This window comes from Lotus japonicus, chromosome 6, assembly GCF_012489685.1.
Source record: "Lotus japonicus ecotype B-129 chromosome 6, LjGifu_v1.2".
In the NCBI taxonomy this organism is placed as follows: Eukaryota; Viridiplantae; Streptophyta; class Magnoliopsida; order Fabales; family Fabaceae; genus Lotus; species Lotus japonicus.
Window position 1 is genome coordinate 36,390,498 of NC_080046.1, and position 21,826 is coordinate 36,412,323.

Below are 21,826 nucleotides of genomic sequence, written 5' to 3' on the forward strand. Positions count from 1 at the left end.
TCTGCACACTTGCCTTAGGGCGAGCGTGTCCAGAATAGGCTATTTCGCTCTTAAAGCAACGTTTTGAGTGAGATTTCGAACTCTCGGGAAAATTTAAAGATTCTCTTTATTTTTCCATCGACCAGCGTTTCATTTCGGAACTCTGGACTGTACGCACGATAGGTTTCACTTTTCGGATGTCCGCCGACTCTAATTGCTTTGCTTCGAAACCCTAGTTTTGAGCGAAGGATGAAGACTTTTTCTATTCGGGACTTCTAAAGAAGATTCTGTTCGCGTTGCCAGACTTGTTTCGACGTTTCCAATCTTTCTTCAGTAGGAAGTTTTGTCGTTTGAGCATCACAGCAAAAAGTAGTTTTTCGAGACAGACTAACTTACACCGCTTTTGGCGTTTTGGATATCGTTTTTCCCAAATCCTAGATATTTGTTTTGAGTTCTGGAATTCTGACGCCAGAATCTCTCTTAGAATTTCTCGGTGATCGTGCTGCAAAAATCGGAATCGCGAAATTTTCATTTTCCCGCGATTTCGCCCGCCTATAAATAGCGCGAAAAAGCAAAATCCTCTCATTTTGCACCATTGGAGCCGCGAGTTCTTGGGAGAGAAGGGAGGAGGAGATTTTCGCGAAACCTTGACCAATCTTCGTGCAGTTCGTCCCTACTTCTAGGTATCGAGGTAACTAACACGATTCCTACCTCTGATTGTTGTTTCTGTTGCATTTCTGAAGTCGTTTCTGTGCTCACAGTTTTGAGCTTTTTCTAAAATTGTCCGTTTTCTTCGATTTCTTGCTTGGGTTATGTTCTCTAGGTTCCCATGAGCCTAAAACCTCTGTCAGTAAACGCTGATTGTGATCCAGTTGTCCAGGATCTGAAAAATTGTTTCAAAACCCTTTTTGCTCACATTTCGAAACTTTATTGTCAAAAAGACTTAATCTGATTTCGTGCCTTTAGGATTTGTTGTCACGGATGTCATGAGGATCATTGCTGTCAAATTTGTGTTTAGAACTGATAACTTTAAAGTTTTGAGCCTTTATTTTGGACCAAAATGCCCCTGGATAGTCGTATTTCGGCCCGATTGTCCGAAAATTGTTCTGACAGTTTCTTTGCCTTAGTTTTACCCTAAAACTACCTTGTGAATTGATTTGGTCGAAGAAAAAGAGCCGAAGCCCTTTTTCCTTTGAGGCCGTGGGTTATTACCTTTAGGGGGGGAGTTTTTCGTTTTCGAAAACTTGTTTTTTCGTACCCGGATGTCGTATTCTGAAGCTTTAATGCTTTGTCTATCGCTTATGTATTGTATTACGATCGAACTAATCGATTTTGTTTGGTTTCTGCTTTGTTTTTCTCAGAGGTTCAGTTGAAGGAACTTTGGAAGACTCAGAGCAATTGTTTGAGGAGAACTTTGTTTGCGAAGCTGGAACAGCTCGAGGTTAGGGCAACTTACATATATATTAGCTATGATTGCATGATAGGCGTCGATAAATTCGACTTATGCTTTGCTATGATATTGATTATGATGATGGTTTATTGTTATGAATGTTTTCATAACTTATGATGTGATGTTGTGTTGAATTGAGCGTTTTGACGCGACTTCGGAGTGGAGATTCATTGATCTGGTGATCTTTGATATTTTGGGTTGGATGAGCAACCCTAGGCAAGTCCAAATGAGGGGTTTGAGACCTAGCCTATTTGGTATTTGTTGGTTTACTTAGACTTTCCCCGGGAAACTTCTTTTGGGTGGTTGGTTTTCGGAAAACGTAGAAGGATTAGAATTTCGAAAACTAAAGACTTGGGAAACCTAGATTTTGAGAAATAAACTCATAACCTGAGTAATCTGAATTGAAATAATTTTTATTAACGTTTAAGTATAGGAAAACTGAAGGGGAAAATATTTACGAAAGACGGGGAAAAGTCGACCTTTGTTGTGAGCTATTGGAATTGGGGAAAGCCACTAAGGTGAGCTATGGTGATGATTGAAAGTCACCGAGTACTTTACGTACTCTTGTTGATGGGGTTGTGTTGTATTGACCGACACTAATCCCTTGGGTTCTCTTGTTGTTGGAGCGGTGTTGTATTGACCGACTTTTAGCGCTCTCGTTGTTTGGGCTGTGTTGTATTGACCGACACTAGACCCTTGTGTATTCTTGTTGGTGGAGCTGTGTTGTATTGACCGACACTTACTCCGAGTTGTGTTGTATTGACCGACACTAACTCATGGGTTTGTTGAGATTGGGTTGCGAGCTAAACACTTTCGTGGTAAGGGCGATTCGTTGTTTGGCTAACCACGTTGCATTCAATCGGGTGAATAACGGGAATGGTTCACCTGTGCATATCATGGTGAATAACGGGAATGGTTCACGTTGCATAAATGATGAATAACGGGAATGGTTCATCATATGGTGAATAACAGGAATGGTTCACCAAGGATGAATAACGGGAATGGTTCATCCAGGATGGATTTCATCCAGGATGGATTTCATCCAGGATGGATAACGGGAATGATCCATCCATAGTGAAGAACGGGAATGCTTCACTTGTGGCGAACGGGAACGCGTCACAAATCCGGATTCATATTGTGCATTTCACGCATACATTCATGCTGACTGAGACTGTGTGCTGTTTGTTTATTGAAGCAATGTTAGAGCCATAACATGCTAGGATTACTTATATGCTTATATAACAACTTATATATATACCCTGTCACATGTTGTGTGTATATGTACTTATTGCTGTGAGTTGACCCTAGCGCCTTGGCTTTGTTTGTATGTTTGTCTTTGGGCGGTCGGCCTGCTGCCAGATGTCGATGGCCAACTGGTTCTCGACGGTCTCTCCCTCGGGGGGGATCAGATATGAGCTGCTGGATCGGGATGCCCCCACCGCTTGGTTGATCGATGTAGCTGGTCACCGAGCGACGTATAGGGGAAGGGTCATGGAGGACCGGACGGATGAGCGAGGACGCCTGACGAGCGGAGTGCTATGGCGCATGGAGCTGAGTTTTGACTTGCCGCCCTCAGTTCATTGTGGACCAGGCACTGGACATGCACCACCTGCACCACCTCCGACTTCACCTTCTGTTGAGGAGGACCCAGAGGAGATCGAGCCTGCTGCTGCTGCTATACCTGTTGTGCCACCTCCGGCTACTGCCATCGCTTCTACCGACATGGCGTCGTCCTCTAGGCTCGTACAGCCGAGGAGGGAGTCTGTTGTCCCATCTGCCTCACGTCTCTTATCTTTCTCTTCACCGCACGGCTACCGTGTGGACCCCTTGATGAGGGTGGTGGAGGAGGATGTTCTCACAGGAGAGGTGGATGTGGAGACCGGCTCGACTAGGGCGGTGCGCAGGACAGTGAGGAGGGAGGTTATGGATTTGGACACCGAGATGATTACGGTGGATTCCGACTCTGACTCCGAGAGCAGTGCGGAGAGCTACACGCCGAGCAGCGATGAGGAGGAGGAGGATTGGTGAGCTGAGCTGGGAGGGTAGGTTAGGATTAGTGACATTTTTTGTGTAGAGCTCTGATCGTCAGTTTCTTTTGGGACAGGGTAGGTTCCGATGGGTGGCTTTTTGTGTGGTTCTTTTGAGGAGGATCATAGAGAGTCTGTCGGAGTATAGGGGTCTTCCTTTCAGGCCATTTTTGAGTGCCGACTTTCTCTTGGATAACTGTATTTTGATACTGTTACTTACAGTGTTGATGTTGTACATATTTGCCTACGGGCGTACTACTTTGGAGTCACTGCGGCTTCGCGTGACATGGAGTGCAGCTGAGGCTGTACAGATGTATATATTGTATATCGGTTAGTTAGTTGTTGGGTTTTGTCTTTACTCCTTTAACGCTTGATTTAAAGGAATCAATCGAAAGAAACGAAAAAAAAATTTACCTGTTTTTCGCGTAAAGTTTATTTTTGGTTACTAAAGTGACACCTGGAAATCGGGGTGTTACACTTGCCAAGTTGATCTATAGGGTTGGCAAGTCTATTGCTTTTGATTTTGGAACTTTTGTGTTTGAGCAGACATTGAAGCATGTTGATACTTGTGCTGTGAAGCTGCCTGTTTCATTTCCTTCACTTCTTACTGAGATAATTCTGAAGCAACATCCTCAGATTCTCAGGGCTGATGATGTGGCTATTTCTCGTGGAGTTCCAATCACTTTGGATCAACATTTGTTTATGGAGCCACATGTTCTAGACATTGCCTTACCAACCAGCAGAACATCTGCTCCTCCTGTGACTGAGTCTGGCACTAAGGCCATAATTGCTGAATTACTGGAAGTCTCCAAGGCTTTGCAGGAGACAATCAGGGTGAGCACTGCCAGAAAGCTCAAAGTTGATGCGTTGCTGCTCAAGCTACAAGAAGAAGAACGTCCAGATGGTGAGCAAAGTGCTGCTACTACAGCTGCTCAGAATGTGAGTAATGAAGAGGAGGAAGGATCTAAGGAGAGTGCAGAGGAAAGTGCAGAAGGATCAGGAGAGGATTGCAGTTCTGAAGACTAGTTTGTTTTTTGTTTTTGATGTATTTGTGCACCCTTTGCAAATTTGTGCTAAAAAGGGGGAGTAGTTGATATGTAAATAAGTAACACAAGAAAGGGGGGGTTTGAATTGTGTTCTTAAAAATTACTTGTTAAAACTTTAGTTTATGAAAAGAAGATAAGTTCTTAAGAAAATTGTTCTCGTGACTTTTCAAAAACTGTTTAGTGCAGCGGAAGTAAGTAAATAAAGCAGAACGATCAGCACACAGGAATTTATACTGGTTCACCCTAAACGATTGGGCTACGTCCAGTACTTGGCCACCACCAAGATTTTCACTAGCAAGTATCAAGGACTTCTCCAATACAAGTATTAGACAGGACTTCTCCAAGTATTATCACGGACTTCTCCAAGTATTGTACAGGACTCCTCCTAGTATTATCACGGACTTCTCCAAGTATTGTACAGGACTCCTCCCACAATCAACAAGATTGTTTGGCTCTACAAGAAATCTCTTCTCAAAAGAGTTGGTGTAGACAATTTATGGCACTGGAACTCTCAAGTGTTTTGGGTTCTGAAAGGACGTTGGAACACACAAGAGTTCAGAATCTAAGAGAGAAGTAAGAGAAGAGGTTTGACTCTTTTAAGGTTTGGTATTCTCTCTTGATTTAGCAGAGGTATGAGATCGGATTTGACTCTTAGGAAATCTGCTGTGAGCTTTTAATGCTTTGAAGAATGTTTGGAGTAACTGCTCTGAGTTCTTTCTTTTCTTGCAATAAATTTTTCTCTTCTTTTCTTCTTCAATCTTCAGATATGTCCTTTATATATGATCTTGCTAGTTGTGTAGCCGTTGAGACACAAAATCTGGCCGTTGTTTGTAGCCGTTGTGAGTGTCATCTAACCATTGATTCAAATCTCCGGTTGGTAGCTTCATTAAATGCATGCTGATGTTCAAAGCTATCCTTTAGCCAAAAAGGTGTACTTTGTCAGCTAGTAGGTGGTGATAGCTTTGGGCTACTTTGCAGAAGAGAGACATTTTGGAAAAGTGATGTTGACGTGTTGTCCTTTTTCCTCTTCATTGGTCATCGAGACTTCTCTCTTCAAAGGTAAATCAGTTTGCACGTGACCAGATTAGTTTCCTTCTAACTAAAGCATGGGGCAAATAGTTGAGATACAATTTTGACTTTCCCGCTCAAAGGCTTCTTCTGAAATTCTGAGGTATGACGTGGCATGAAACGATACAGAATAAGTGTCTTCCTTGTTCACTGGACGATGCGGTCATATCTTGCGTAAACTTCTTTTTCCTTATAAGGCTTAGACATATTCGTTGAAGCATGCAACCTTATAATATATATTTCCTGAAAAATGTCATTAACATCTGGAATTAGATTTTAGTAGAGAAAAGTATTTATAAAAATTGTTAGGATCAAAATAAGATTGAAACACGTTGTAACACGTTTGAACTTAACAATCTCCCCCTTTTTGATAATGACAATTTTTATTGAAAAGGATAATGATCAAGAGTAAAAAGAATTTATGCTCCCCCTAAATTGGGTAAGATAAAAGTTTTAAAAAAAACTTATTCAAATCATATTACTCCCCCTGAGTTGTATAAAACTTTGGTGTTAGGTTAAGGAAACAACCTTGAACTTGATCTTAAACTTTTCTATAATTCCTAAACTTTTCTATAATTCCTAATTCCTATTTTCTCCCCCTTTGGCATTATTAAAAAGAAAGGGAAAAGAAATTAGTAGAAAGGTATAATATGCACAGTAAACATGGCAAACGTTAGTTATAAAACGATAAGCATGATGGAACGATAAAATATGCATAATCAGTGAACAATTGTCTGAAAACATAAAAGTAAATGCGAATTGTTCAGGATAGAGAGTTGGCCATTAGCCAAAGCGTGTCAGCAGCTGATCGATTTTCTGGGCAAGAGTCATGAACTGCTGGTTGATGTGGTCACGGTGGTCTTCAAAGTCTTCTCTGGTGACAAATTGAGTCGCCAAGACTTGAGCACTTGAGCTTCCACCTTCAGTCTTGAAATCAGCTTGAAGTCCCTTAGATTCATCTTCTTCTTTTCCATCAGCAGAACTGTTCAGTTGTGACTCTGTATCATCTGCTTCTTCAAGCATCTTCTCCTTTCCTTTTTCAGTGTTGGCTTTCTCAGAATGAGAAACAACTTCAGGAATGTGAGTGGGTAGGAGTACAAACACCCAAGTTCCAAATTTCAGTGAGAGCGCGGAGGTCCGATTCATGAGAGAATATGGCAGAGTACCAACATATCCCTCAGAGACACTCAATTTCCAGAACTCTGGATCAGGAACTTTGCAAGCGTGAAGTTGGAACAAGTAGTTGTCACCCTCTTGTCGTTTCCATGTAGCGGTGAGCTGATTGCTTGAAGACTTGTCAATCTTTCTTGCCAGAAGGTTCAGGTAGCTTTTGAACGATCCCTTGGTAGTCCTCAAGGTGCGTCTGCGTTGGATAGCAGAGGACACTAGCGTCTGAAGGCGCCTCTTTCTTGCTTGAGAAAAATAGAGAACAGTACCGGATCTGCTTGCCTTCTTAGTGCTTGCTTTCGTGAACGGTTTGAGAGTAGAAGTCATATGCTCATCGGCAATCAATGACTTAGGCAAAGATTGAACAAGTTGGAATGCAGAGGCATTCTCTTGTGCAACGGCAGTTTGGTCAGTGATGAAAGCAGTGTTCATGGTAGAGTTTGGTTGAGATGTGAGTGGTTCATTTGTTGTTTCAGTCAAGGGTTCATTGAGGTTTGTGTTTGGTGGGAGTTTTGACAATGGTTCAGTGTGGTGTTGTGAATGTGTTGGAGAGGAGTGTGGTGTTTGAGTATTGTCAACAAACAGTGAATCCAGAAATTCTTTGTTGGACATTTCAGAAGGAATTTCTTGATAAGGTAAGAGAGAGTTTGCTAACCTTGTGTGAAGGACAATGTCCTCATCAAAGAAGGGCTCCTCAGGTTCAGCAGAGAGAATCTTCCTTTTCTGATATGCAGGTTGTGGTTCAACAGTAACTTGAGATTCTTCAAATTGCTTCCTCAATCTCTTTAGCTTTTTGGGTTCAGCATTCTTGACAGGCGGAGAACCTTTTCCTGATCTGGTTCATGAAGCGATGGGGTTGGATTGAGAATGCAATGGTTCACCACTCTTCACAATCTTGATTCGAACAGACTGTTCTTCCTCGTCCTCAGGGAACGGTGCGATGCGGAGAGCTGCAGGAACAATTCTCTTGGACGGTTCCTTCTTTGACACATCGGACAGTTCTGTCAGATTTTTCTTCCTTGTCTGGACAGTCTGTTCATCAGATACCTTTTCTTTTCCTCTGGTGTTTTTCCTTGTTCTGGGCAAGTATTCTTCAGGAACATCAGAGGCATCAAAGGGAATGTTCATTTTGCTCACATCTCCCAGTCTGATCGGTGAAGGAAAGATCACATCTTCATTCAAGCGATCCTCTGATTCCAGAAACTCTTTGATAACACCTTTCTTTTCGAAAATAACGGTCAGCAGTGAGCCAAAAGGAAGGTATCCTTGGCTTTTCTCCAGATAGTTGATCAAGTAGTTCCACATCAAGTGTGCAGGGTTAATTTTCACTCTTTTCAAGATCTTGTACAATGCGTACCTTGCATGTGCATTTACATAATTTCTTGCACCATCCTTTGGTAAGACAACCTTGCTAATCACAGCATTGTTGAACTTTACATCATCAATGAGATTGCCCACTTCCACAGTCAGTGGTTCCTCTTGGTTCTTCCAAATGCAATTCCAGTCATTAACTTTCGCAAACCAATTTGGGGAATATTTTTCACCAACTTCCAACTTCACATTCAGTGCTTCAGCCATGTCGTTGAGAGTCACTGAGATGATCTTGTCATTTACTTTGGACTTAATGACTTGTCTGTGATTTATCACAACGGCACAGTCATAAAATTCCTTTACCAAAGGCACATACACTTCGCGCTGAGCCATGGTGTACACCGTCTCCCAGTCCTGATGAAGTAAGTCTGCAAGCCCAGCCATCTTCACGAAGGCAAACACCTTCAGATCAAAGTACCTTGGGGACACAAGAGAGTTGTCACCCAGTTTCTCAGTTTTCACGGCTCCAACCTCCTTGAGTTGAACAGAGCGTTGGCGGTTGATCCTCTCTGATCTCCTCTGGATGATCTCCATTTCTTCAGCAGAGTAAGGTGTTTTACCACCTTTCTTGGATGGGGCCTTAGATTTGGAAGGGGCTTTGGAAGAGGTAGCAAGAACTCCGGCCATTTGGGAATGAGAGGAAGTTTCAGAGAAGGCTTAGGGTTTCTTTACTTGGAAGAGAGAGAGAGTAAATGTCAAATGAAGTGAGGTGAAAGAGAGAGAAGGAAATCTTTTGGATATATTTGATTTGGAATAAGGAATGGCAGTTTTGGGTGGTGTGCAGATGGCGGTTTTCTTTTCATGAGAGGGAAACTATTAAACAATTGAGCAGTTGAGACCACGCGCGTTAAAAGTAAGAGAGATAACTGCTTCGCATTTAATGTGATGAGACCTTTCAAAGTTCACTATTGTAGCACGTGCAAGAGTAATGATGCATTGAACTAAACAATGTCTTTGCCAGCTGTTAACCAAACGATATAGATTTCCTGAGAGCAACTTCATTGAACGGAGAGTTGTTGAACGATTTGATCTACTGGTTGAACAGTGAGGAGACAGATCAGTGCGGATGTTCTTCGAAGAACGAAACCTGCAAAATAGAAACCTTTGTTCTTAGATCTGAGAATCTGCCTTCTAAAAGAGGTTTCGTGAGTATGTCAGCAAGTTGATCTTCTGCGTGTATATGAGATATATCAATGTTTCCCTTTGCCACAAGATCTCTAATGAAATGATGTTTGATCTCAATGTGCTTTGTTCTTGAATGCTGAACTGGATTCTTGGCAATATTGATGGCACTTGTGTTATCACATAAAAGAGGTATCTTGTTTTCATGAATGTTGTAATCCTCAAGATCATGCTTTATCCATAGGAGTTGTGTACAACAAGAACTTGCTGCCACATATTCAGCTTCAGCAGTGGATAAGGAAATAGTGCTTTGACGTTTACTTGTCCAGGATACTAAACAGTTTCCCAGAAAGTGACATCCTCCACTAGTGCTTTTCCGTTCAACTCTATCACCAGCATAATCCGCATCACAAAATCCTTTCAACCTGAAATCTTAACCTTTCTCATATAATAGACCAAGATTAGCAGTACCAATTAAATATCTAAAGATTCGCTTAACAGCACTAAGATGAGATTCCTGTGGGTTTACCTGAAACCTTGCACATAGACAAACACTAAACATTATGTCTGGTCTGCTGGACGTTAAATAAAGAAGTGAACCAATCATCCCTCTGTACGATGTTGGGTCAACTGGTGAGCTTTCATCACTTTTGTCCAGAACAGTGTTGGGATACATAGGAGTACTCATCTCATTTGACTTGTGCATGTTGTATTTCTTGAGCATATCCTTTATGTACTTGGACTGATGTATGAAGATCTTGTCTTTCTCTTGCTTGATTTGAAGTCCCAGAAAGAATTTCAGTTCTCCCATCATACTCATTTCAAATTCACTTTGCATGAGAGTAGAAAATTCTTTACACAGTTTATCGCTAGTTGCACCGAAGATGATATCATCAACATACAATTGTACAAGGATGTAGTCGTCCTTCAATTGCTTCCTGAAGAGGGTGTTGTCAATCTTTCCTCTTGAAAAACCATTCTTCATGAGAAAGTTGCTTAGACGATCATACCAAGCCCTTGGGGCTTGTTTTAAACCGTACTGAGCTTTCTTCAACCTGTACACGTAGTCTGGAGTGGATGGTTCTTCAAAGCCTGGAGGTTGCTTCACATAGACTTCCTCTTCAATTACTCCGTTCAGAAAGGCGCTTTTGACATCCATTTGATATAGCTTGATGGAATGTTGACATGCAAAAGCTAGGAGTATCCTTATTGCTTCAATTCTTGCAACTGGTGCGAACGTTTCAGTGTAGTCAATTCCTTCTTGTTGGTTGTAACCTTATGCTACTAGTCTCGCTTTGTTTCTAGTGACTTTCCCATTTTCATCCATCTTGTTTCTGAAGACCCGTTTAGTACCAATGATAGATTTTCCAGTTGGTCTTGGAACTAGGGTCCATACTTGACTTCTTTCAAATTGATTTAGTTCTTCTTGCATAGCCAGAATCCATCCTTCATCTTGTAGAGCCTCTTCAACGTTCTTTGGTTCAATCTCTGAGATGAATGCGCTGTTTGATTCTTCTCTGAATGCTGATCTGGTCTTTACTCTTTCTGATACACTTCCAATGATTTGTTCTGGTGGATGATCACTTCTGTACTTCCACTCCTTTGGAAGTGAGATTCCGCTTGAAGTCATGACTTGGTCGGACTGTTCAGGAATAGTACCAGGAGGTGACGGAGATTGATCTTCATGAACTGATTCTGATGGTTGAGCTCTTGTTGTGTCGTCATCTGCTTCATCATGATCTGATAGGTCTAGATTGAGAAAATCTCTTTCTAAACGATCAACGGCCTTGATTTAACTATCATCGAACTTGACATTGATAGATTCTTCAACAACTTTCGTTCTTGAGTTGTAAACTCTATAGGCTTTGGAGTGAGAAGAATATCCAAGGAGAATTCCTTGATCAGACTTATTGTCAAATTTTCCGATGTTGTCCTTGGTGTTGAGAATGTAACACTTGCATCCAAATGGATGAAAGTACGATACAGTTGGCTTTCTATCTTTCCATAGTTCATATGGAGTCTTTTTCAACATGGGTCGCATAGATATTCTATTCTGAATGTAGCATGCAGTTTCAATAGCTTCAGCCCAGAAATACTTTGGTAGGGAAGTTTCACTGAGCATTGTCCTTGCCATTTCTTGAAGTGATCTGTTCTTCCGTTCAGCTACACCGTTTTGCTGTGGTGTCCTTGGAGCTGAGAACTGATGGCTGATACCTTCTTGTGCACAGAATTTTTCAAAATCTTCATTCACAAACTCTCCTCCTCTGTCACTGCGAATGGCTGTGATGCAGTAGCCCTTTTCATTTTGAACTCTTTTGCTGAAGATCTTGAATGCTTGGAATGTTTCATCCTTGCTTCTTAGGAAGTAGACCCAACAGAATCTTGTGTAGTCATCGATAATGACAAAACAAAATCTTTTTCCAGAAACACTAGCTACCCTAGTGGGACCAAACAAATCCATATGTAAGAGGTCCAGAGGTTTGCTAGTACTGACAAAGTTTTTAGCACGACAGGAGGTACGATGTTGTTTGCTTTGAGTACATGCAGAACATGTAGCATCAGATTTAATAGATAGTTTTGGCAAACCACGTACTAAGTCATTACTTATGATTTTAGTAATGGTCCTTAAGGATGCATGCCCTAGCTTCCTATGCCAAAGCCATGTATTATCCTCTGATGATACTAGACAAGTTACATTTTGATTTGCTAGGTTTTCCAAGTTCGTCTTATATAGATTCCCTTGTCTCTGAGCTTCAAAGATGATTTTGTCATCGGAATCAGTAACACTACACTTCACTTTATTAAAGGAAACAGTGAACCCACTATCACATAATTGACTTATGCTAAGTAGATTATGTTTTAACCCTTCAACTAATAAGACATTATTAATTACTGGAAGAGGTTCCTTACCAACAGTACCTTCTCCAACAATGAATCCTTTTTGATTTCCACCAAAGGTTACAAATCCACCATCAGATCTAACTTGAATCTTGGGGAACATAGACTTTTCTCCCGTCATATGACGCGAGCATCCACTGTCCAGGTACCATTGTTGGCGTTTCCTTCGTTCTGTTAAGTAAATCTGCAACAGGAATTATTGATTTCTTAGGTACCCAGATTTTCTTGGGTCCTATAGGGTTAGTTGCACGCTTGGGAGGAATCTTCTTCTCATAGAAGATTTTCTTTCCTTCCCTTTCTATTGAACAGTTCACAACAAATTTAGATTCACTATCAATAGAAGAAGTAAACGATATATCAGACATAGTTTCATTAGACGGTTCACTGCTGTCAAAACCCAGACCACTTTTATCATATAAGTCTCTACTGTTTCCACATAGTTTAACTAAGTTGTCATGCCCTATTGTGAAAGTAGATAAATCATCAATCAAAACTTTGATTCTTTTCTTTAAAGCAGATACTTCCATTGTGGAGTCTTGTTTCTTTAAAAACTCATTTTCATGAATAATGGAATCTTTTTCTTTTAAAACTTTCTCATGTTCTTTTTGCAACTTGGAAAACTGTTTCTTCAGGTTCTTGTATTTTTCAGATAAAGTGTAAGAATGTTCAAGCAGTTCATTAAACTCTTCTTCAAGGTTTTCAGATCTTACCTCATCATCATCTTCATCATCATCTGATCCATCTACTGAAGCCATGAGAGCGAATAGAGATTCTTCATCTTCTTCTTCCTCGTCATCTTCAGAGTTGTTTTCAGAATCATCCCAGCCAGTTACTAGAGCTTTCTTCTTCTTGTAGAATGGTTTCCTGACAGGCTTTTTAGCTAGTCTAGGACAGTCTGGTTTGATGTGACCTGGCTTTTTGCATTCGAAACATGTAATGTTGCTTTTGTCTGCAGTTGAGGTGCTTTCACCTTTGTGTGGCAAGGATTTCTTTTTCTAACTTGATTCTCTTTTGTTGTCCTTCTTCAGGCCTTTTCCTCTTTGTTGTTTGATCCACATCTTTTTGAACTTTCTGTTGAACAGTGCTTGCTCATCATCGGACAGTTCTTCTGAAGAATCTTCTTCATCAGACATTTCTTTCGTCTGACTGTTTTTGGAGATGTTAGCTTTGAAGGCGATGCTTTTCTGCTTCTTTAGGCTTTCATCTTGAGAAAGTTCAATCTCATGAACCTTCAGAGATCCCAGGAGATCTTCAAGTTTTAGTGTGCTAAGATCTCTTGGATTTGGACACCGAGATGATTACAGTGGATTTGGACACCGAGATGATTACGGTGGATTCCGACTCTGACTCCGAGAGCAGTGGGGAGAGCTACACGCCGAGCAGCGATGAGGAGGAGGAGGATTGGTGAGCTGAGCTGGGAGGGTAGGTTAGGATTAGTGACATTTTTTGTGTAGAGCTCTGATCGTCAGTTTCTTTTGGGACAGGGTAGGTTCCGATGGGTGGCTTTTTGTGTGGTTCTTTTGAGGAGGATCACAGAGAGTCTGTCGGAGTATAGGGGTCTTCCTTTCAGGCCATTTTTGAGTGCCGACTTTCTCTTGGATAACTGTATTTTGATACTGTTACTTACAGTGCTGATGTTGTACATATTTGCCTACGGGCGTACTACTTTGGAGTCACTGCGGCTTCGCGTGACATGGAGTGCAGCTGAGGCTGTACAGATGTATATATTGTATATCGGTTAGTTAGTTGTTGGGTTTTGTCTTTACTCCTTTAACGCTTGATTTAAAGGAATCAATCGAAAGAAACGAAAAATAATTTACCTGTTTTTCGCGTAAAGTTTATTTTTGGTTACTAAAGTGACACCTGGAAATCGGGGTGTTACACTTGCCAAGTTGATCTATAGGGTTGGCAAGTCTATTGCTTTTGATTTTGGAACTTTTGTGTTTGAGCAGACATTGAAGCATGTTGATACTTGTGCTGTGAAGCTGCCTGTTTCATTTCCTTCACTTCTTACTGAGATAATTCTGAAGCAACATCCTCAGATTCTCAGGGCTGATGATGTGGCTATTTCTCGTGGAGTTCCAATCACTTTGGATCAACATTTGTTTATGGAGCCACATGTTCTAGACATTGCCTTACCAACCAGCAGAACATCTGCTCCTCCTGTGACTGAGTCTGGCACTAAGGCCATAATTGCTGAATTACTGGAAGTCTCCAAGGCTTTGCAGGAGACAATCAGGGTGAGCACTGCCAGAAAGCTCAAAGTTGATGCGTTGCTGCTCAAGCTACAAGAAGAAGAACGTCCAGATGGTGAGCAAAGTGCTGCTACTACAGCTGCTCAGAATGTGAGTAATGAAGAGGAGGAAGGATCTAAGGAGAGTGCAGAGGAAAGTGCAGAAGGATCAGGAGAGGATTCCAGTTCTGAAGACTAGTTTGTTTTTTGTTTTTGATGTATTTGTGCACCCTTTGCAAATTTGTGCTAAAAAGGGGGAGTAGTTGATATGTAAATAAGTAACACAAGAAAGGGGGGGTTTGAATTGTGTTCTTAAAAATTACTTGTTAAAACTTTAGTTTATGAAAAGAAGATAAGTTCTTAAGAAAATTGTTCTGGTGACTTTTCAAAAACTGTTTAGTGCAGCGGAAGTAAGTAAATAAAGCAGAACGATCAGCACACAGGAATTTATACTGGTTCACCCTAAACGATTGGGCTACGTCCAGTACTTGGCCACCACCAAGATTTTCACTAGCAAGTATCAAGGACTTCTCCAATACAAGTATTAGACAGGACTTCTCCAAGTATTATCACGGACTTCTCCAAGTATTGTACAGGACTCCTCCTAGTATTATCACGGACTTCTCCAAGTATTGTACAGGACTCCTCCCACAATCAACAAGATTGTTTGGCTCTACAAGAAATCTCTTCTCAAAAGAGTTGGTGTAGACAATTTATGGCACTGGAACTCTCAAGTGTTTTGGGTTCTGAAAGAACGTTGGAACACACAAGAGTTCAGAATCTAAGAGAGAAGTATGAGAAGAGGTTTGACTCTTTTAAGGTTTGGTATTCTCTCTTGATTTAGCAGAGGTATGAGATCGGATTTGACTCTTAGGAAATCTGCTGTGAGCTTTTAATGCTTTGAAGAATGTTTGGAGTAACTGCTCTGAGTTCTTTCTTTTCTTGCAATAAATTTTTCTCTTCTTTTCTTCTTCAATCTTCAGATATGTCCTTTATATATGATCTTGCTAGTTGTGTAGCCGTTGAGACACAAAATCTGGCCTTTGTTTGTAGCCGTTGTGAGTGTCATCTAACCATTGATTCAAATCTCCGGTTGGTAGCTTCATTAAATGCATGCTGCTGTTCAAAGCTATCCTTTAGCCAAAAAGGTGTACTTTGTCAGCTAGTAGGTGGTGATAGCTTTGGGCTACTTTGCAGAAGAGAGACATTTTGGAAAAGTGATGTTGACGTGTTGTCCTTTTTCCTCTTCATTGGTCATCGAGACTTCTCTCTTCAAAGGTAAATCAGTTTGCACGTGACCAGATTAGTTTCCTTCTGACTAAAGCATGGGGCAAATAGTTGAGATACAATTTTGACTTTCCCGCTCAAAGGCTTCTTCTGAAATTCTGAGGTATGACGTGGCATGAAACGATACAGAATAAGTGTCTTCCTTGTTTACTGGGCGATGCGGTCATATCTTGCGTAAACTTCTTTTTCCTTATATGGCTTAGACATATTCGTTGAAGCATGCAACCTTATAATATATATTTCCTGAAAAATGTCATTAACATCTGAAATTAGATTTTAGTAGAGAAAAGTATTTATAAAAATTGTTAGGATCAAAATAAGATTGAAACACGTTGTAACACGTTTGAACTTAACAGTAGTCTCCAGAAGTTTGTATTTTCAGATGTTTGAAGATCTATGATCAGAAGTTTGTGAAGACCTATGTTTTTACTGTGAAGTTGCTTCTGCTATGTGTGTTCTGAGAGTGTTAGCGTTGAAGACAAGACAATGGCTATGTTTGTTTCAAGAGACATGTTCTGATGGCAGTATTTCTGAAACGTTACTTCTGAAATGTTACTTCTGAAACATTACTTCTGATATGTTAGCTTCTGATACGTTACTTCTGATAGTAGTACTTCTGATCATGTGCTGCCAGCTTCTGATGGAAGTGTTTCTGATACGATGATATTCAAGCTAATCTATTTTGGTGTCATCATGTGCTAAAGCCTGATTGTACTTCTGGTTGTGTGTTTGTGCTACTAAGTGTTTTGTTCCAACTATGCCTTCTGAAGTAAAGTAGTTGGTTGTGGAGTTGCATCAGTTGAGGGGGAGATATGACTAAGGGGGAGAATTGGTTCTCTAGTTTTCATCCTCTTTGATTGTGAGTTGTTTTAGACAAAATTTGACAAAGGGGGAGATTGTTGGAACATGTTGCCATGCATTTTGTCTAAACAATCGATTGTCGAAGCATATGCCGTGGCATCTGACCTCGTGAAGCTAGGGCATCAGTCCTTAGCTTGTGTTTCTGTTGTGGGCCCTCTGAAGATTTACTGAAGATATGTTTTTGAGTTACTTGAGGAGCAAGTAGCTATTCCAAAAGGGTTTATTTGTTGGGTTGCTATTTTGTTGAAACAATCTTTGTTAAAAGATTGGTTTCTATCTTTACTTGTGCAATAAGAAACCGAATCTATCAAGATTGCGTTTTGAATTGCTGTTACTGCAATCTGTTTCTTCAGCCCGTGCCAACCCTAAAGCCCATGCTGCCGCTGCTGGAGTCTATAAAAGGATGAAGACCTAAAACATGAAGGTGTCGAAGCTGATAGAGAGAGATCGAGTGTTTTAGGATTTGTGTTTGTGCTTTGTCCTTTGTTAGTTGTGAATCTGTCTTTGCTCACTGATTCTATAAAGCAAAGAGAGATTCTGTGTGTTTGATTGCGTTCAAACTCTACTTGTTCATTGTGTTCACCAATCACTGTGGCAGTGATTGAGAGAAAGTGAGAGGGGCTCTCATACTTAGGTTGAGATTCTAAGTAGAAATACACTGGGTAGATTAGGAAGTGAACTATGAACTGAGTTGTTCATGAGTGTCTAATTCCTGAATCTTGAGATAGTGGATTTCCTTTCTTTGGGTGCAAACCCTCCAGACGTAGGTGAAAGTTTTCACTGAACTGGGTTAACAATTACTGTGTGTTATTGTTTCTGTTGTTAAGATTTGTTCTACTGTTAAGTGGTTGTCGAACCTCTTGTCTCAGCATCGTGCAGGACAATCGTATCAGAGGGAACCTGAATTACAATATTTTAACAGTTTTTTTACTCAAACTCTAAGGTTCACAAGTGAGGTGGTCAAATTTTGAGTTTTCCACTTCTGAGGCATGTCTATGGATATATTTAGTTCAAAACATTATATAAAACATGTCCATGATTTAAAACTCAACATTTGACCATCATTCATTGACAGTTCACAAGTAATGCTTACAAAAGACAAGTTTCAAACAGTAAACATAACTCATCATACCAAATCTTGATACTCTCATTCTCTTCTCAAGTTAAGCTTCCAAGACATCTATATATAACATTTAAAACTTGTTGGAAGCCTGAAAACACACATTCACACACAATTTCTCAAAATCACTTCTCAAGTTCCAAAATGTACTGAATTAAGAACTGAATATCAAATTAATTCAAGACACAACACATGAACATAAAACTATACTAAACATGCTCAAAATGGTAATCAAAAGATGTGAAGCACATAAAAACACAGATTTAACTAAAACTTCACAAAATCACCATGTCACTTACTAAGAATAACTTAAAACTGTAAAATCTAACCGAACACTGGGTTGCCTCCCAGGAAGCGCTTGTTTAACGTCGTTAGCTCGACGCGAACACTTCTATGGTGACCACAAACAATGATTGAAAAATAGGCCATTCTTCTTTCTTGGCCTCTTTATTTTCTTGGCCATTGTTTTCTCTTTCCTTTTCTTACTCCACCTCAATTCTCTTCCATTTTATTCTTTCAAATAAAATTCACATGTTTTCAGCTTAGCATCACAATCATATTTAAGATTATTGTAACGCCCCGATTTTCAAGGGTTACTTAGTGATTCAAAAGTAAATTAATCATGCTAATGAACTTTCGAAATCATAAAAATGCAGGTATATTTTTTTTTCTTTTGAAACATAATACTTGTAATACTTTCCAAAACATGCTCTACGATGAGTAATAAATACCCAATAATAAGTACCCTTACATCAATGTATATAATTACAACATATACTCCAAAAGGAAAATAAACTAAAAGGCTCATATGCCCACCGAGCTCCCCGCAATCTCCACACGGCTAATCTCTGAATCGGTAGCTCGTCGTCGCATCATTTCCTTGCGGCGTCTCCTCACCTGTGTCCATCGGTCTCTTTCTCATCCTTTAGAGCGGCGTCGTCAAACATTTATAACAGAGAAAATGTGCAAGGGTCAACTTCTTATACCACAAGGCCATAATTAGGACATGCACACATACGAGCAAGTAAGAGCATGCATATTCACATATATAATCACCTATCAAGAATCTTACCAAACAGCATACTAATACATCCCTAAGGATTTCTAGATGTAGCATAAGATAAGGAAAACACTTCAACAAGCAAGGCACAAGGCCCACAACCACACGTTGCACCTTATAGGGAAATTCAATCGTCTAACACAAGCCACAAGACAACAACCAATGTTCTTACGTCAACGACGTTCAAGGGAACCTATGTGTCTCTATATTGGTAGCGTATGCTATATGCTCAATGCTCAATGCACACCATGATCCGGATAAACGCCAACTCCATACCAGGCAGGCGGGACAAAGACCCATACAGCAGTCAATTGCCACTTATCTAATGACCCTTCCCATGCAGTCATTAGCCAACACCTCGGCGTACACTATCCAAGCAGTACCCTCGGTCAATGCAATGATATGCTCCATGAATTAGTCAAACAACGAAGTTATAGTCTTCTGTCGTTCGATGACGACTTCACCACACCTTAACATGAGTGATCGGGGTCACCAACTCATAGGTGTCACCAGCTATCCGTCGCCACGGTAGCCCAACCATCGTAGGTTCCACTTTCGATCTCATTCGATCAATATCGCCCATACAACGCTTATCATTCGATAAATATCAGGGCATACTACATGCATCATAGGAACATAATTCAAGACTTACATTCATCATGAACATCCTAAGAGAGTTCATCATGTCATATTCAACAAGTAGTCATGCATTCAACAAGTAAGCATGTTCTCAACAAGTAATCATGTTCTCAACATCAAGGCACCTAAGCATGTTATCATTCACCATGTTCATAAGCAATTTCTCATGTTAATCAAGCATTCTTAACTCATAAAATTCATGTATATCATGCATATAATTCAGGGCAACAAAACAGCAGAAAATGGTAGAATTAAAATTGAAAACTGTATTAAACTAGCAATCTAAAAATTATGAAACTTTCCCGGATTTAAGGAATTTAAGTTAGCGTTCAAATAAAATTGGTTTCACGCCATTTGGACTCATATCCAAGGAGTTATGCCCAAAACATTATGAACTGTCCAGCTTACTCGGCAGCAGAAGAGGGGTGAACTAAAATTAAAAACTGTATTGATATAGCAATCCAAAAATTATGAAACTTTGACAGATGGAAGCCCTTTAAGTTAGCTTTCAAATAAAATTGGTTTAACCCGTTTTGGACTCATAATCAAGGAGTTATGCCCAAAACATTACGAAGCAGCAAAGAAAACGTCACTTGGCGCTGGAGGGACAGAAGTCCCACGCATGTGCGCCAAGAATTCACGCACATGCGCCGCGGTTCTGTACCTCATCCGAGTTTCATGCTTTTTCTCACTTTTAACTTGATTTTTAGCCCAAGACTTAACCTTTAAGTTCTCATTCATGATTATAAGGATCATACAACATACTAAGCTCATTTACATTAGTATTCCAAGGTCTTAACATGTTCATCGTCATCATACAAATCTCATGCAATTCCTAGCAAGCAATTTTGCACGCTAAAGTCCAAGACCCGAAGTGCCCTTACCTCGATCGTTGGCTTTCTCCTTAACTTCTCTAGTCTGATTTCCTTCCTAGCCTTTAGCTCCTCGTAATGAAATGAACAAGGTGTTCTTCACCTTCACACAAACACATAGTGCACACAAACATCAATCACCAAAATCGCATAGAAATCACACACACTCTTAACTAAGTCTAGCACTTCTCATGAATTGACTTAGTCTTAAGAGCTCAAGGGTATGAGTTTGAAACAACACTTGGAATGATCTTTGAGAGTTAAAAATTGAACTTTTAGCCTCAAGGATTTTAAGAAACAAGCTTGGAAACCTACTCTTGAAGTCTTTACTTCATGAGAACATTAAAACATCAAGATTCAACCTTTTGAACAAGAAAAGGTTTTATGATGAGTAGTTTTCTTCCTTGTCTCTCCATTTTCGAAATCTAAGGTTCAGAACACAAGAACATGAAGCCCTAACATCAAGCTTCAACCATTTTCCAAAACTCTTTTCACAAACAAGAAGCCAAGGAATTCACAAACTCACCACAAGCACACAACAACAACAACTCAGTTTTTAGAATAGATGAAGAGAAAGATAGCTCCTTTTTAAATTTGGAAACCATCACCATGATCCTCACCTTGAATGCTAACTCTTTTGTGAAAGAATGGAAGACAAAAGATGATTTCTTGGTGGTGTTTAGAGATAATGAAGATTTCAGTTTTTGGTAAGAAGGATGAAGATAAGATGAAGATGATGTTCACTCTCTCTCACTTATCTCTCTAAAGTCCTCTCATTTCCTTTACTTTGGTTCAGAAATCTGATGGGAAGCTTCTATGATAAGGTGATGGATGTTTCCCTAGGTGAAAGGTGGCTTGCACTTTTGGCTTTGGTTTATCTTCTCATGCACACTACTTATGGTAAAGCAATCATGATACTAACCTTTTGACCTTGGTTCATGATGAGCCTACCCTAATAGCCTTTCTCTCCACACTCAACATCTGAACACTCAACCCCAAGATCAGATATTTTCTGCCCAATTTCGTGATTGGCTCGTTTACGAGTCGAACTCGACTCGTTTTCGAGCCGAAAACACTACCGGGCGAGATTTTTGACCTTATATCGATATTACAGTCAAAATTCTCGAAATTACGCGTCGATTATTGTAATGATAAGGAAAATATTTATTTCACATTCGAATAATAATTCGATGACAAAAGGGCGCTCTCGGCGAAACTCGTCGGTTCGACCGTTTTCCGTAGTGCAGCCGAATTCTCCGACGAACGAAGAATGAAACACTTGGAAAATAACTTCGATATTAATAATCAAAATACTACATTCCTAAGATAAAATTCATCGTACAAGGTCACACCCATAAACATCACATTAACCGAGCATTAAAGCACTAAACCGAGAAATTGACCGAGTTTATTTATCTTAACTCTCTCGGGTCTTACAATTATCAAGTATGAACATGTGAATTAAGGAGTTAAACGGAGTATATTGATCAAACATATCATCAAACACAAAACCAATATGTTCAACTTGAAACTCCATACCTATGTTTTGGTGATTATGTGACTCTTCCAATGTTTTGGAACTTACCTCAACCTGTATTTCTTCCTCATTCTTTTTTTCAACAATTT

General features: G+C 40.1%; 1 long non-coding RNA gene across 1 annotated transcript; it reads right to left on the reverse strand.

The window, feature by feature from the left end:
- Positions 1-18,288: 18,288 nt before the first annotated feature.
- On the reverse strand, positions 18,289-20,965 carry LOC130726301 (uncharacterized). Its single transcript, XR_009014784.1, has 3 exons — positions 20,821-20,965; positions 20,213-20,303; positions 18,289-18,552 (listed from the first exon to the last, which is right to left on the reverse strand). It is a non-coding gene; the product is annotated as an uncharacterized LOC130726301 (long non-coding RNA).
- Between the last annotated feature and the right edge of the window lie 861 nt (positions 20,966-21,826).